The 18,599-nt window shown below is 32.3% G+C and overlaps 1 pseudogene; it reads right to left on the bottom strand.

Annotated features, from left to right (window-relative positions):
- Nucleotides 1-1,508: 1,508 nt before the first annotated feature.
- LOC127137648 (uncharacterized) overlaps nt 1,509-18,599 on the bottom strand; it is a 101,634-nt pseudogene continuing 84,543 nt past the window's right edge.

Raw genomic sequence — 18,599 nt, 5'->3', positions numbered from 1 at the left:
CTCCTAAGTTAAATAATTTTCTCTAATTCAGATCATTAAACTTACGTTTAGTAATCTATACTCATCTAATTTTCTTTGCACGCTCTTAAACACACAAAGAGCATTAAGAATAAAAGCAATTGAATAATTATAAGGTAAAAATATTTATATAATATCAAACATTCATAAGATCCAACAGAGTACAAATTAGTTTCACCTCCTACGACCTAATCAAATAAATTTAGCTACTCATAGTGTAACAATGAATTACCATGAGTTGATATGAGAATAACATGGAAAATCAATGAAGAAATCTCTCTCTAAATGGCTCCAAAGCACTCCAAAATTCAATTGCTGTCACTTTCACCTAAAAATTCCAGATCCCTAAAAAAACTTGCATAATTCTCTATAAAAAACTACAAAAATGTATCAGAAAAATTGCCTCATCACGACTACGTTAGATTACATTAAGACCGTGATTCTTTAACATCACGGCCACGATGGCAAGAATATGCGATGGAGGTCTAAACCTCGTATGTGGGAAAAAATGGTGTTATCAAGTTTGATTAAGTGAAGAAATAATATTTTTGATTTAAGTGTAGGGCTTTGTTTGTTAATGGAGATAATGTTTCGAGGATATGATGAATTTCGCTAGGGTTCAATGGTATTCGTTAAGGAAAAATTAAGAAACAATTTATAGCTTTACTTTGAAGAAGAAAAAAATAACAGCTTTTCCCCTCGGTTGGAACCTCCAAACCGAGGGAAAATCCTATTTATTTTAATTTAAAATAAAAAGGAATAAAATTTAGACGTCATTTTATTTAATTGATCCACTATTTATCTTGGTTGAACCTTCCAACTAAAGGAAAATCTTATTTATTTTTAATTTAAAGATAATTTTAAAAAAAATAAGGTGCCAATTTTTTTATAATTAAAAGGTGAAAGAAAGACATTTTTTCATTAAAAATAAAACAACGAATGCTACCTTTTCTCTCGGTTGATAATTCCAATAGAGGAAAATATGATTTGTTTTTTTATTTAAAAATAAAAGAAATGCACTACTTTAATAAGAAATAAGACATAAATTGTTGGCATTGTGAGTCAAACCCACGACTACCGCTACATTTCCACTTGGTTGGTAGTTCCAATCAAGTGAAATCTTTTTTATTTTCAATTAAAAGATAATTCAAAGGAGGGTGTCAAATTTTATAAGCTTCACTCGGTCCTTTGTACAAACGTGGTGAAAACTTTATCACTAGGGGAGATTTTTATAATTATACTACAAGACAATTGAAATCAATATAAAGATAAGGTTTTACATAAACTACATTAAGGACTGATCATTGACCATTGACTGCTACCTTACACATACACAAACCCATAGTTCTAACTAATTTAGAACTAATATTATTTAGAATATATGGATGACACCGAATATACATAATATATGATTTTTCACATCATATTTATTTCCTTATATCACTTTAGAACAAGTCCAAACATGAGATTTCAATCAATGTGCAAATATGCTAGATGACACAAGGATGGCCATGAGACTGGCTAACATTAGGTACCCAAGCAACAGCCTTATTGCCAATAAAATGGCAAACAGATACATTTCATGGTTTAATATTGAGAACTTCATTTAACACATTAGGATTCATATCTCTAGTGTCATGGTGGCAAATTGTTAGTGCTTTTGATATAGTTCCATCGGAGGCCATCATTGGGACCATGTACGTTGTTGTGGCATTGACTACGTGACAATAAAATACAACTTTTTCAAAATTCAATCTATGACACATCACTTCTTTGTCTCCAATTTTGTTTACTTCCTGAACTACATATTTGTCTTGACCTTGAGAAAAGAAACTTGACATCACTTTGATATTCTTTCCAAGATTTGAAATGACAAAATCCATCATTGATTCTAGTGACAGGACACAATGTTTGTGTTTTCCTATTGCTGATGGAGTTCCACAATAATTGATAAGAATGTAAGTTTCTTTTTCATCCGATGTCTGGGCTACAAAAGGTTGATTTGATTTTTTAGTTTCTTTTGTACCCTGTTCACTTAATCCAAAAGGTTGATTTTCCTCTTATAGGTTATTTTCAGTTTCTATTTCTATTTCTTTTTTAGTTTTTATTTTATGCCATCACGCAGTCGTTCCAAAAGGCTGATTTGTTCTAGTATTTTCTATTTTGGTTACTCTGTCACTCCTAATGGTTGGTCTATCAGTTTCTTTTTTATTCCACGACACAAATATTCCAAAAGGTTGATTTGTTGCAATAGTTTCTATTTTGGTTGCTTTGTCGCTCCTAATGGTTGGTCTTTCAGTTTCTTTTTTATACCACCACACAAACGTTCCAAATGGTTGATTTGTTCCAGTAGTCTCTTTTTCAAGTGTTTGTCCAAGCACCTTAAGAGTCTTAAAAGTATGGGTTACTCTTTTGACTGGTGCATGTCTTGTTGATTTTGATGATTGAATATCTGAATGTTTTTGGATACCTAAGTTCATTGTTTTCCCAGGATATAGGTCATGTTCAAAAAAGATAGTTCAATATTGTTTCTCTTCTTGACTTTTGATAGGAATACTTGTTGCTTTATCTACAACATCAAATGTCAAATTAAATACATAATCATGAATAGTTTCTTTAGACATTAATATGAACCAAATAAAATAAAATGATATATAAAAATGAATGTTGATGTAAAATATAAAATTAACGAAAGATATAAATATGTAAACAGTTCCTGCAAATATTAAGAATTTTTATTTGTAAAAATAATTATTTTGTTTTTATTCATTAGAAATATACACCTTTTTACTTTTCTTCCTTTTTGTTTTTTAGTCATTGAAAATTTTATTTGTATAGAAATTATTATATGTAATATGTAAAATATTTGATTTTAATCTTTTAAAATAAGTACTAATATAAATATTACAAATACTAAATTTAATATGAGTTTAGGACTAAAGCAAAAATAAAAAAGACTAAAATAAAAAATTGATATATTTATAATGACTTAAATACATATTACATGAACTAAAACCAAAATGTGATGCATTTTGTGAAGAATAATTTTTTTTAAATCTCTCAATTTGGAGGGGATTATAATATATGATAAATCGTTCCCTCAAAAGATTTAACAATGTTATATTTTTTGATTGGATTTAAATAAAAATTCTTTGTTTATGATGAAAGAAAACTTATAATCTCATCAATTTAATCTCGAGTTTTAGTTTTAAGAGTTAAAATAAACCTTACAAACACTTAAAATCATATTGATAGTTTAATAAAATATTTCACTTACACTACTTTTGTTTAAGAAGATTACCCCTAAAAGATTATTGTTTTTTAAGGCAGATATAATGCACGGTTGATCCATAATAAAAGAAATTTTATATTTAGGATTAGTTTTCTCTTTTCACTTAATTTTTTTATTTGACCATACCTATTTATTCAATTATTTTAAAAGTAATCATGTTGAATTAAATTAAATTTATTAGCTTTTATTAATAATGTTAAACTTTTTTCTAAAACAGTCATTTAATTATTGGGGTAAAAAATGGTGTTTAAATATTTTTTATTTAATTTAGAAATAGATTGGAAACGTTATTAAATATATACTACAATTTAAAGATAATGTTATAAAAAGAAATATATAAAAAATGTAAGAAAAGAGTCGTAGACGGAAAGAGGTAATATTAGATAATATTAACTTAAATATATACTATAACTTAAATATATTCCTTAAAACACATTTTAAAGACCCCAAAATAGAAATACATAATATTAAAATTCATAAAAATATCGTTTCAAAATAACGTTTTGACTTTAAATTTCTAAGTTTATGATAGAAGAGTACACAAAAATTAACAAGATCTTATTTATATTTTACTAACCAGTCAATAACAGATCCAAAAGTGTCTTCCCACGAGTGTCAACTGCAAATATATTTAACTTAGAATATCATTATCATAAAACACAAAAGAATATTAAAAAAATTATATAAGTTATATTTAAAAATAATTAAACAAGTGATATTTAAAAATAAAATAAAAACTCAACATCAATTCATTTTAAAGGGTAAAAAAAGAAATATTAATTACATTTTTAATAACAAACATTGAGTTGTTTTTCCATTAAATTTTAGTCCCTTTTACTGGACTGTTATAGAGAGTAATAAAAACAATTAATAAATAAATTGATAGTTTTGATTATATACACATGTACTTATAATTAGTTATGACTATAATCAAATTTGTTGTATAAAGTGTTTCATGGTTATTTCAATAAACAAAAATCTTAATATTGGTTCCAAATTCTGCATTGAAAGAATAATTTTTTTCAAATCACATCAAATATTGACAGAAATTTGAGACAACTAATTATAAGTCATCTATTATTACAGAAAATAGCTTACGAAAAAGAGAGTTAAAACATATATATATATATATATATATATATATATATATATATATATATAATATATATATATATATATATATATATATATATATATATATATATATATATATATATATATATATATATATATATATATATATATATATATATATATATATAATTTATGAATATGTTGTTGTTTTGGAGTCCAATTGATAAGACAATTTATTAAATTCACAATAAATATTGGAGACCACGGGCTTTTCTTTGAATAACTAAATTGACAATAAATATTAGTGTAGTTTTTCTTGCATACTTTTTTTGGATAAGTTAACCACTAGGTTCTCTTTGAATAACTAAATTGGAGGATAATATTATTTTTTTAAATTATATGTTTGACATATTTATCTGACTACAAGTAATTAACATTTATTTTTATGGTAGATGGAGTATTAATAATCACTACAAACTAATTTTAAATTTCTAAAAAAAAATGTATATTTTCCGTTCCTATTTACATCTCACATTTATAGAAAATTTATGTTCTTACTTATAATTCGTTTAAAGGTTTAACCAAATGAGATATGTAATAATAATGGTATTGTAGAGATATTTGTCAATTATATCATTAATTATTTATTGTAAAGAGAAATTAATGAAATCAAATAAAAAATATTGTAGGAAAAAGATAAATGTTGATACTAAAAGTAACATAATATATTGATTATTATATTGATATATTTACAAAGTACAAAGTAAAAAAATATATGTACTATAAAATAAATGTAATGTTAACTTGTATATTAAGGACATAATTTAATAAACAAATTGTAAAATTTTATTTTAAAAATTGTATATTGATTTTATTAAAAATATATAATCATTTTTTTATTATTTATTTTGCATAAATTTTTTATCTATAAATATCTTAACATATACCTTCAGAACACAAATTAACATTATCTATAAAAAAAATATAGATATTTTATATATATTATCACTTCATATAAGAATTCATTACTTAATTAAACAAACTTTGTTGAAAATAAACATATGTGTTATTAATATTTAATAAATCTAAAACGCAAAGACAAAAACATTATTTTGTCTAATGGCTTAGTTGTTATTATATTATTTTGCATGAACATTTGATTTCTTTAAGATAGATAAAAGAAAAGTCAATTTGTCTCATTTTTCAATATTGCTACAATCCATCTAAAGTAGGGTGAGACAACCATCTTAAATAGCTGAGTTGAAACTCTTACCCTACCTCTCCAAAGTTAATAAGATAATTTTCAAATAACAAAGTAAAAAAATATAAAGTATAATAAAATATAATTTATTATTGAATTCATTAATCTTAATATTTTTTAATATAACTATAATTATAATTTTTTAGATTAATTATTATAATGTTCTATCAAAAATTATATTTATATTCAATTTGTTAATCTCAATATTTTTTTTTGATAGTTTCTCCAGTAATTTCATTTGGTCTTTCTTTATTTCTAAGTGTTTGGTTATCCTATATACAAACTTATTAATTATAAATAAATTAATAAAACTATATATAGGGTATTATAGAAATAAATAAAATTAGGAAATTTGTCAATGATAATAATAATTATTTATTTATTGTAAAGTGAAATAAATAAATTTAAATAACAAATAGGGTCTATAGAAAAATGGGAAATTTTGATAATCAAAATAACAAAGGAGTATTAAATATAGATTATGACTTCATACAATCATTTATCATTCAATAAAATACAAAATGTTTATGATGAAGATATGTGTTATTAATATTTAGTAAATTCAAAACAGTAGAAAATATTACTATGTCTAAGGATTTGGGTATTGTTATTTTGCATGAACTTTTTGTTTTCTTTTAGAAGATAAAATGGGTCAACTTGTCTCATTTTTCAAACAACTTACACACATTAAATTAGAGTGAGGCAACTATCCTAAATATTAAAACTCTCGATTTACACGTCAATAAGTTGCGAGTATGTTTCTTTCAAGATTTTAGGTTTAAATTTTGTTGGATATTATAAAAAATTTGTCGAGTCAGTCTATACAGAATATTGATCTGATTTTAAACGAAATCCCCACTAGTGGACGGTGTGTTCTTGTCAGACCTTGTCTTTAGAGCTCTAGATTCGTTTTTCGTCTATTGCTTCGATTTTATCCCGATGTCGAGATTTTTCATTTTTACTTTCCACATTAGTGGTTTGGTTTTTTGATTGTATTTGCTTTGTGTTGTCTTGGTCGACTGTTAGATAGCTTTTATGCCTCCTTTAACCTTATTGATTTGTATTGCTGACTTTAGTGTCTTTTTCATATATTATATATGTTTTTGCTTTAAAAAAAACTATAAAAAATTATATTTTTATTCAACTCGTTATTCTTAAAATCTTTTGTAATAGTTTCTTTAATTTTTTTTCAAATTTTTCATATCTCTATTTGGTTATCCTAACTACAAATATATTAAATTAAAAAATATAAAAATAAAAGTATAAGTCTATTTCTCTAGCAAAATAAAAATTAATGGATACCTAAAATATTATTTATTGTATGAATAAATAATTAGTTAAACTATTATATGGACACACTGTTTTTATAAGAAAGAAAATGTAGAATAGTAAACAATAATTATTTGTAAGAAAGAAAATGTAGAATAGTAAATAATAATTATTTTACGAAATTTTTATTGTTTAGGACAAGATCTCTTAAAATGAGAGCTTTCTTTAATTTTTAATTTGTGCATTAAAAAAGCTTTATATTCATGCTTTTGTAAAAATATTTATAGACAAACTAATATATTAAAAGGAAGATACAAGGAAGATACTCGTTAGCATAAAAAGCGTCAAAACCACTACCAACAAAAAAAGAAAAATACAATAAAAAATTCAAAAAAATTAAAGATATCAAAAAAACTCAAAATCTAAAGATACAATAAAAAAATACTCCAAAGAATTGTCAAAAAATATAAGCCTAGAAGAGACATTAAGAAAATGTCAAAATAACTACACTACAAGAAAAACTGTCTTCAGCCACGTGATATAGTTAAGTGAAAATCACATGGCAAAAAAAGGAGTTGCAATGTGAATATCACATCGCAACATATTTTTATTATTAAACAATTGACATTGTTGCATGCACATGTGAAAGACATAATTTTTTTTAAATAAAATGTTGTGACGTGTTAATCACGTCGCAACTTTAAAAATAAAATAAAAAGTAAAAGAAGTTAGACGTGTATAGAGAAACACATGGGAAAGACAAAAAAAACCCACTAAGAGAGAATCAGAAAACCACACACACTATTGTTCGTTGTGAAACAAAAGTAAATTTTACAATTATCGTATTCACAGAGATGACTAATTTTAAAGACCGTTCAACAGTTTTTAAAGATCTTAAGTAGACAAGGGTTGTATATTTGTTGTGATGTGTAAAAGTAAATAACATAAACGAAATGACAAAAATTAAAATGGATATTTCAATGTTAATGATAAGAAAATATGTTAGGGGTAGATTTCGTCATTACGAATTTATCATGCACATCTACAAGTCATTAATATACTTTTCTACTCAGCTATTAATATTATCAGATATTTCTCTCAGTCGTATCTTCTTTCGGTCTCAATAACTTTAGAATAATGCATTATCCAATAGGCGATACATCGGTGTATTAACAAACACAGAGCATTAAGTTCCAACAATTATAAAGCAACAAATTTCACACTGATCCATACTACATTATTGAACCTAACCCTATGTCTACACATTAGTATCCAATAGGTGATTATATTTGATCTAATAATGACAAGCATTTTTCGATGTCAGGTCACACCGTGCAATATTTTAGGTAGCAAAGCTATAACATTCATTAAGATTAAAGAGTCATCAATATTAAAACATGAGTAGAATTACATAAAACGCCATTACCTATTTAGTACATGAATATAATGACTATATTTAACCCCACACAAAGAGATAATTTCGAAAAGCTGGTCTTGCAAGTTTATTTACCATTTCACTTAAACAGGACTTCCTCCTTCAAACCCCCTCTATTATTCTCAGATTGTAGACCAAGTTGAACCTACTCCAATTTTGTACTTCCTCAATCCACTGAAATGCTTCTCCAATAAAGTGGAAAAACTTCTATTTATAGCCAAAATTCTAGACCCCTCGCTAGGCACACCGCCCTTACTCCTAACGAGCCTACTTTATTTCCTCTTAAGCAATGTTAGTTGTAAATAAGGTGCTCCTATCCTCCTTGGCTCCCTAAGCGCGTTGGTGTAAGCCCTAGAATAAAAGGCTTTTTCACCATGAGGTACTTGTTGGTGTAAGCCCTATAGGTCAATACTTTTGATACTTGTATCGAATTATTTATTAATAATAAAAGGCTTTATCTTTATTATGTTTGTTTAATAAAGTCCCTAGAATAGATAGTCCGTTTAATGTATCAAGTGTGACTTAATCATGAGATCACATTAAACATAAAGACACTATTCTTAAAGTATTCGTAGTCGAGTTTTATTGTGAAGTGGGATAACATTAAAGCATTAAGACTATTATGTATATAGGCTGATGATCACATCTCATGGATCATGGATAAGGAGTTATCAAGTCTTAAACATAGGTATGAATATTAAGAGTAATATTTGTTGGTGTAAGCCCTAGAGGCCAATACTTTTGGTACTTGTATCGAATTATTTATTAATAATAAAAAGGCATTTTTCTTTATTATGTTTGTTTAATAAAGTCCCTGGAATAGATAGTCCATTTAATGTATCAAGTATGACTTAATCATGAGATCACATTAAACATAAGGACACTATTCTTAAAATGTCCGTAGTCAAGCTTTATTATGAAATGGGATAACATTAAAGCATGGAGACTATTATGTTTGTAGACTGATGATCACGTCTCATGGATCATGGATAAAGAGTTATCAAGTCTTAAACATAGGTATGAATATTAAGAGTAATATTCATACTGGATTGACCCGCTATGAGAATACTATATAGAAAGTTATGCAAAGTGTCATAAGTTATTCTCATGGTGATAATAGTGTATACCACTCTTCGACCTGAAACCACTATGGATCCTAGATGTAGAGTCGAGTGCTTTATTGCTGATCCAACGTTGTCCGTAACTGGATAACCATAAAGGCAGTTGATAGGTACTCCACGAAGCATGCTGAGGGACATGAGTGTCCTAGATGGAATTTGCCAATCCTGCTTAACAGGATAAATGTCTATGGGCCCAATATTGAACTGGACAAGGGTGACATGGTCTATACCTTGTGTTCAATATAGACATAAGGGCAAAGGGGTAATTATACACATAATTATTATCACAGGAGGTTTTGTCAGATCACATGACATTTTCGTGACTTGGGTAGCAGTGATGTGTTGCTAGATACCGCTCACTGTTTATTATGTTAAATGCATGATTTAATATAATTGCCAACGCCGCGAAAACCTATAGGGTCACACACAAAGGACGGATTGATGAGAGATAGAATAATTAAGGAACATCGTAAGGTACGGTGTACTTAAGAAGAATACGAAATATGGTAAAGTACCAAATACTTAAGTGATTTTGGCATATTCTGAGATATGGGCCAAAATGCACTTAAGTGGGCTTTTTGGATTGAAGCCCACACAAGTGGTTCTATAAATAGAACCCCTTGGGTAGAAGCATTCACACTCCAGACAACACAACTGAAGAGTTGGAATTTCGTATCTCTCTCTCTCACTCAAAGCCTTCACTCACAAACAGCTAGCACTGCGATTGAAGGAATCCGTTCGTGTGGACTGAGTAGAGACGTTGTCATCGTTCAACGTTCGTGATCGCCCCGTGGATCTGTATCAAAGGTTGATCATTGTCAGAGATCTGCACCAAAGGTTTGAATCTCCACAAGAGGTAACGATTCTATCACTGATCATGCTCATTCGTAAGGATCATTAAAGGAGAAATTTTTATATTCCGCTGCGCCATGGATGGCAATTCTCCTTCAGTGGTATCAGAGCCACTTACGAAACCATGAATCTGATAACTGTTTTTGTTCTGTAATAATATGATTAAAACAGAATGAATCAAAGTTAAATTGAGATCGATCAAGTTACATATATGTGATATATGTAACCCTGATGCAAAATACATTATATATGATATAGTGTTCTTGTTTCATTCATTCAAAAACCTCGATGATTGTTTTCCTTTGAGCGATCAATGGTCGTTTGCTTCTTGATCCGACATTAGTATGGTGAAGCAATGACGTGTTGATCAATCATACTGAATTAACAATCGAGACGTATTTGACGGTCTGAAATTGGTGCATCAGGGTTAGTGACGACACAAGGGTTGTGTTGTTAGAGAGTTATGCGATTGGGGTTTGATTGCACAAGAGTTGTGCGTCCTAAACACTTTTCCGAACAGTGTTAACCGGTTAACGCGTATGGTTAACCGGTTAACGTAATACGAAATAATTTTTTTTAATTTTTGGAACAGTGTTAACCGGTTAACGCATATGGTTAACCGGTTAACGGAATGCGAAATAAAATTTTTGAGATTTTCAAACAGTGTTAACCGGTTAACGCATTTGGTTAACCGGTTAACGCAAGGCAGAAAAGAGTTTTCTAAATGTTTTCAAACAGTGTTAACCGGTTAACGCATATGGTTAACCGGTTAACGCAAGAAAAAATTCACCGGTTCGGCTAGAAAAAGTGCTTTGAAGTATCAAGTGTTGATACGAAAAACGACGTCAATTTTTAAATGAATTGTTCATTAAAATTTTCGAGCGGGGCGCTGACCGGGCAGCGGAACACCCGTTCCCGCTGTCCGGGCAGCGGACCCCCGGCTAACTCTGCGTAGTGTGATCGGTTGTCGAAATTTAATTTGATTAATTAAAGGAATTAATAATAATAATAAATTTTTATTATTGTGGTGATCGGTTATGGCCTTAGTTTTCCTTTGTTTTGTTTTGGATTTTAAAATACGACCTGCGTGTCGTGCCTCTCTCTTAATCTCCCAAATGTAACTTCTTTTCTCATCTCACTCCCTCGTATGTAAAACGAGTTTCTTTCATGTAATGTAATGATATGAAGAAAGCAAAGAAGTCAGTGCCAAAGGAAGACAACCTTGAAGATCTTGCTTGGAGAAGCTTAGATCGTTATAGGTTAGCTTAGGTTCTCTCATTGGCTTGGGAGAACAATTGCGCTAGGGGCCATAACTGTTTCATTCTGTTTATATGTATGTTGATGCATGTGTATGTATGTTGATGCATGTGAGAGACGGTTTATATGATAAACAAGCCGGTGAGATCAGTAAAATTGCAATTCCCTCAAAACTAAATATTAAGTTTTAAGCTTTCCAAGTTTTAACACTCATCAAGACTAGTAATTGAAATTGTAGGTTTCGCCTACGCGAGGTGCATGATCTATATATTAGTAAGGTGCGATGGGATAATTGTAATATCCAACTGTTAAAACAATGGGTCAAACTTAACTAAACAAATTATAATAAGATTATATATGTTTAGAAGCAAGAGTTGGGAATAATCCATATGATGGATTAGAATAAGGAGTTATTCACCCAATTGAAATTTTCGAGAGTTGTATGAGATACAATTGGAAGGAGTTCCTACCTAAATAACCTAGTTTTGTGTAATCCGCCTACGCGGACTTAGAACGAAGTGAAATATGGATCTCGACCCACTAGAAAATCTTCCAACGGGATTTTCCGAATCAGATGATGAGGGTCATTTGTTTTGAGTAAAATAGTGGGAGCATGTTTAATTAAAGGCCTAATTAAATATGTCAATGATACTTATATTTTCATTATTTCTTATGTAGATTACCATGACAACAAACACCTCTAACAACATTTTGCGATCGATCCTTGACAAGGAAAAATTGTCTGGGACAAATTTTCTGGATTGGCACCGAAACCTGAGGATTGTCCTCAAACATGATAAAAAGCTGTATGTCTTGGAGACACCTGTTCCTGAAGAGGAACCTCCTAGTTCTGCACCTAAGGCAGAAAGAGATGCTTATAAGAAGCATGTCGATGATGCCAATGAAACTGCCTGTCTCATGCTAGCTACCATGAACTCAGAATTGCAAAAGCAACATGAGAACATGTCGGCATTCGATATGATCGAACACCTGAAGCTGCTCTATCAAGAGCAAGCAAGGCATGAGAGGTTTGAAATTTCAAAAGCCCTTTTTCAAGGCAAGTTAGCTGAGGGAGCCTCTGTAGGTCCCCATGTACTCAAGATGATTGGGTATGTGGAAAACCTTGACAGACTGGGTTTTCCCCTCGGAAAGGAACTTGCGACTGATTTGATCTTGCAATCGTTGCCAGATAGATTCAGTCAGTTTGTCCTAAATTTCAATATGAATGATATGGACAAATCGCTTCCTGAGCTGCTAGCCATGTTAAGAACGGCTGAGCAGAATCTGAAGTCAAAAGGGAAGTCCATTCTGATGATCGGAAATGGAAAGAGACAGAACAAAAGGCCCATCAAGCAGGGTGATAAAGGGAAAGGCAAGGAAGTTGTCAAACCCAAACCCACCGTTGCTGCTTTGAAGCCTAGTGGAGGCATAGCAAAAGCAGGCACCTGCTTCCATTGCGGTAAAACCGGACACTGGAAGAGAAACTGCCCAAAGTACCTGGAAGATAAGAAGAATGGAGTAGAGACTTCAACTTCAGGTATTTTTGTTATTGAAATTAATTTATCTACTTCTGTGACATGGGTATTAGATACTGGATGTGGTTCTCACATTTGTACAAATGTGCAGGGACTAAAAAGGAGTAGAAAATTGGCAAAAGGTGAAGTCGACCTACGAGTTGGAAATGGAGCAAAGGTTGCTGCTTTAGCCGTAGGAACTTATGGATTGACTTTACCTAGTGGTTTAATAATTCAGTTAGAGAACTGTTATTATGTACCTGCAATTAGCAGGAATATTATTTCCGTTTCTTGTTTGGACAAGTTTGGTTTTTCATTTATAATAAAGAACAATTGTTGCTCAATTTATTTGAATGATATATTCTATGCTACTGCACAGATGAACAATGGACTATATGTCCTTGATCTTGAAATGCCTATTTATAACATTAATACTAAAAGGATGAAACCAAATGAGTTAAATCCAACTTACCTTTGGCATTGTCGGTTAGGCCACATAAATGAGAAACGCATTTCCAAACTCCATAAAGATGGGCTCTTGGACTCTTTTGATTATGAATCATATGAGACATGCAGATCTTGTTTAATTGGAAAGATGACAAAGTCCCCATTCACAGGAAAAGGTGAAAGGGCTAATGATCTTTTGGCCCTCATACATACTGATGTATGCGGACCACTGAACATACCAGCCAGAGGAGGTTTTCAATACTTCATCACATTTACTGATGATTTCAGTAGATATGGTTATGTGTATTTAATGAAACACAAATCAGAGTCCTTTGAAAAGTTCAAGGAATTCAAGAATGAAGTACAAAACCAACTAGGTAAGAATATTAAAACTCTTCGATCAGATCGAGGTGGTGAGTATTTAAGCCTAGAGTTTGATGACCATCTAAAAGAGTGTGGGATACTATCCCAACTTACTCCTCCTGGAACACCCCAATGGAATGGTGTATCTGAGAGAAGAAATCGAACCCTGTTGGACATGGTCCGATCCATGATGAGTCACGCCGATCTTCCAAACTCCTTTTGGGGACATGCGCTATTGACAGCAGCTTACACACTTAACCGTGTTCCATCCAAAAAGGTTGATAAAACACCATATGAGATATGGAGTGGTAAGAGACCACATATGTCTTACATGAAGATTTGGGGTTGCGAAGTTTATGTGAAACGACAAATTTCAACTAAGCTTGAGCCCAAATCTGACCAATGCTTATTTGTGGGGTATCCTAAAGAAACAAGAGGATATTACTTCTACAATCCTTCTGAGGGCAAAGTGTTTGTCGCTCGAACTGGAGTTTTCCTAGAAAAGGATTTTATTTCCAAAGGAACCAGTGGGAGGAAAGTAGAGCTTGAAGAAATTCAAGAATCGCAAAGCATTGATACACCTATGGAGGAATTAGAGCAGGAAACACAAGTAGTTGTGGAAGAACAACCTGCTCAAGTAGAACAAGACCAGCGTAGGTCAAGCAGGATACGTCACCTACCTGAAAGATATGGATATCTCATAACAGATCAAGGTGATGTATTACTCATGGATCAAGATGAGCCTGTGACCTACCAAGAGGCCATAACTGGTCCCGAGTCTGAGAAGTGGCTAGAGGCCATGAAATCCGAAATAGATTCCATGTACACGAACCAAGTTTGGAACTTGGTAGAACCTCCTGTAGGAGTTAATCCTATAGGATGCAAGTGGGTCTTCAAAAAGAAGACTGACATGGATGGCAAGGTACATACCTATAAGGCAAGACTGGTTGCAAAAGGATATAAACAAATTCATGGCGTTGACTATGATGAAACCTTTTCACCAGTTGCAATGCTTAAATCTATTCGAATTTTACTTGCTATCGCTGCATATCATGATTATGAAATATGGCAAATGGATGTCAAAACTGCTTTCCTTAATGGGAATCTTCTTGAGGATGTGTACATGACACAACCTGAAGGATTTGACATACCAGAAGAAGCCCATAAGATATGTAAGCTACAAAGATCAATCTATGGATTGAAGCAAGCTTCCAGAAGCTGGAATCTTCGTTTTGATGAAACGGTAAAACAATATGGATTCATTAAGAACGAAGATGAGCCTTGTGTCTACAAGAAGGTTAGTGGGAGCATGATCGTGTTCCTGGTATTATATGTAGATGACATATTACTCATTGGAAACGATGTCCCTACCCTGCAACAAGTAAAGACTTGGTTGGGGAAATGCTTTTCTATGAAGGACCTAGGTGAAGCAGCCTATATATTAGGAATCAGAATCTATAGAGATAGATCACAAAAACTGCTTGGCCTAAGTCAGAGTACATACATAGACAAAGTGCTGAGACGCTTTAATATGCATGATTCCAAGAAAGGATTCATACCTATGCAACATGGCCTGTGTCTATCAAAAACACAATCCCCTTCAACTAAGGAAGAAAGGGAACACATGAATAAGATTCCATATGCATCTGCAATAGGATCTATCATGTATGCCATGTTATGTACTCGACCAGATGTCTCGTATGCTTTAAGTACAACGAGTAGGTACCAATCTGATCCTGGTGATGCCCATTGGGTAGCTGTTAAGAATATCCTTAAGTACTTGAGAAGGACTAAGGAATCATTCTTGATATATGGAGGTCAGGAAGAGTTGGCTGTAATTGGTTACACTGATGCTAGCTTCCAGACAGATAAGGATGACTTTAGATCGAAATCTGGTTATGTGTTTTGCTTAAACGGTGGCGCTGTGAGCTGGAAAAGTTCAAAGCAAGATACAGTTGCTGATTCTACAACCGAGGCCGAGTATATTGCTGCCTCAAGTGCAGCAAAGGAAGCTGTTTGGATCAAAAAGTTCGTTAGTGAACTTGACATAGTTCCTAGCATTGTGGATCCCATTGGTCTCTATTGTGATAACAATGGTGCTATCGCACAAGCTAAGGAGCCTAGATCTCACCAATGATCCAAACACATACTTAGGCGTTATCACCTCATTCGAGAGATAATAGATAGAGGAGATGTGAAAATATGTAGAGTACCTACACTCGACAATATTGCTGACCCACTGACAAAGCCTCTTGCGCAGCAGAAGCATGATGGCCATACTAGATCTATGGGCATTAGGGATATGTCTAATTGGCTCTAGTGCTAGTGGGAGATTGTTGGTGTAAGCCCTAGAGGCCAATACTTTTGGTACTTGTATCGAATTATTTATTAATAATAAAAAGGCATTTTTCTTTATTATGTTTGTTTAATAAAGTCCCTGGAATAGATAGTCCATTTAATGTATCAAGTATGACTTAATCATGAGATCACATTAAACATAAGGACACTATTCTTAAAATGTCCGTAGTCAAGCTTTATTATGAAATGGGATAACATTAAAGCATGGAGACTATTATGTTTGTAGACTGATGATCACGTCTCATGGATCATGGATAAAGAGTTATCAAGTCTTAAACATAGGTATGAATATTAAGAGTAATATTCATACTGGATTGACCCGCTATGAGAATACTATATAGAAAGTTATGCAAAGTGTCATAAGTTATTCTCATGGTGATAATAGTGTATACCACTCTTCGACCTGAAACCACTATGGATCCTAGATGTAGAGTCGAGTGCTTTATTGCTGATCCAACGTTGTCCGTAACTGGATAACCATAAAGGCAGTTGATAGGTACTCCACGAAGCATGCTGAGGGACATGAGTGTCCTAGATGGAATTTGCCAATCCTGCTTAACAGGATAAATGTCTATGGGCCCAATATTGAACTGGACAAGGGTGACATGGTCTATACTTTGTGTTCAATATAGACATAAGGGCAAAGGGGTAATTATACACATAATTATTATCACAGGAGGTTTTGTCAGATCACATGACATTTTCGTGACTTGGGTAGCAGTGATGTGTTGCTAGATACCGCTCACTGTTTATTATGTTAAATGCATGATTTAATATAATTGCCAACGCCGCGAAAACCTATAGGGTCACACACAAAGGACGGATTGATGAGAGATAGAATAATTAAGGAACATCGTAAGGTACGGTGTACTTAAGAAGAATACGAAATATGGTAAAGTACCAAATACTTAAGTGATTTTGGCATATTCTGAGATATGGGCCAAAATGCACTTAAGTGGGCTTTTTGGCTTGAAGCCCACACAAGTGGTTCTATAAATAGAACCCCTTGGGTAGAAGCATTCACACTCCAGACAACACAACTGAAGAGTTGGAATTTCGTATCTCTCTCTCTCACTCAAAGCCTTCACTCACAAACAGCTAGCACTGCGATTGAAGGAATCCGTTCGTGTGGACTGAGTAGAGACGTTGTCATCGTTCAACGTTCGTGATCGCCCCGTGGATCTGTATCAAAGGTTGATCATTGTCAGAGATCTGCACCAAAGGTTTGAATCTCCACAAGAGGTAACGATTCTATCACTGATCATGCTCATTCGTAAGGATCATTAAAGGAGAAATTTTTATATTCCGCTGCGCCATGGATGGCAATTCTCCTTCAATATTTATACTGGATTGACCCGCTATGAGAATACTATATAGAATGTTATGCAAAGTGTCATAAGTTATTCTCATGGTGATAATGGTGTATACCACCCTTCGACCTGAAACCACTATGGACCCTAGATGTAGAGTCGAGTGCCTTATTGCTGATCAAACATTGTCCGTAATTTGATGACCATAAAGACATTTGATGGGTACTCCATGAAGCATGCTAAGGGACATGAGTGACCTAGATGGAATTTTTCCATCCTACGTAATAGAATAAATGTCTATGGGCCCAATATTGAACTGGACAAGGATGACACAGTTTATGCCTTGTGTTCAATATAGACATAAGGGCAGAAAGGTAATTATACACATAAGTATTATCATAGAAGGATTTGTCAGATCACATGACATTTTCGTGTCTTGGGTAGCAGTGATGTGTTGCTAGATATCGCTCACTGTTTATTATGTTAAATGCGTGATTTAATATAATTGTCAATGTCGCGAAAACCTACAGGGTCACACACAAAGGAGGGATTTATGAGAGATAGAGTAACTAAGGAACACCATAAGGTATGGTGTACTTAAGTGAATTGTAGAACATCATAAGGTACGGTGTACTTAAGTAGAATACGAAATATGGTAAGGTATCACGCGCTTAAGTGATTTTGGCATATTATAAGATATGGGTCACATACACTTAAGTGGGCTTTTTAGCTTATAGCCCACACAAGTGGTTCTATAAATAGAACCCTTGCGCAGAAGCATTAGTGCAGTTGCAATCTCGTCTCTCTCTCTCTCTCACACACACTCAAACCCTTCATTCGTAGCAGCTAGCACTGAGATTGAAGGAATCCGTTCGTGTGGACTGAGTAGAGGCGTTGCCATTGTTCAACATTCGTGATCGCTCCGTAGATCTGCATCAAAGGTTACAATCCCCACAAGAGGTAACGATTCTATCACTGATCATGCCCATTCGTAAGGATCATTAAAGGAGAAATTTTAAATTTCGTTG

This window comes from Lathyrus oleraceus, chromosome 4 (genome assembly GCF_024323335.1).
Source record: "Lathyrus oleraceus cultivar Zhongwan6 chromosome 4, CAAS_Psat_ZW6_1.0, whole genome shotgun sequence".
Lineage (NCBI taxonomy): Eukaryota > Viridiplantae > Streptophyta > Magnoliopsida > Fabales > Fabaceae > Lathyrus > Lathyrus oleraceus.
Note: the sequence above shows the minus strand (reverse complement) of the source record. Positions and strands in the feature narration are given on the sequence as shown.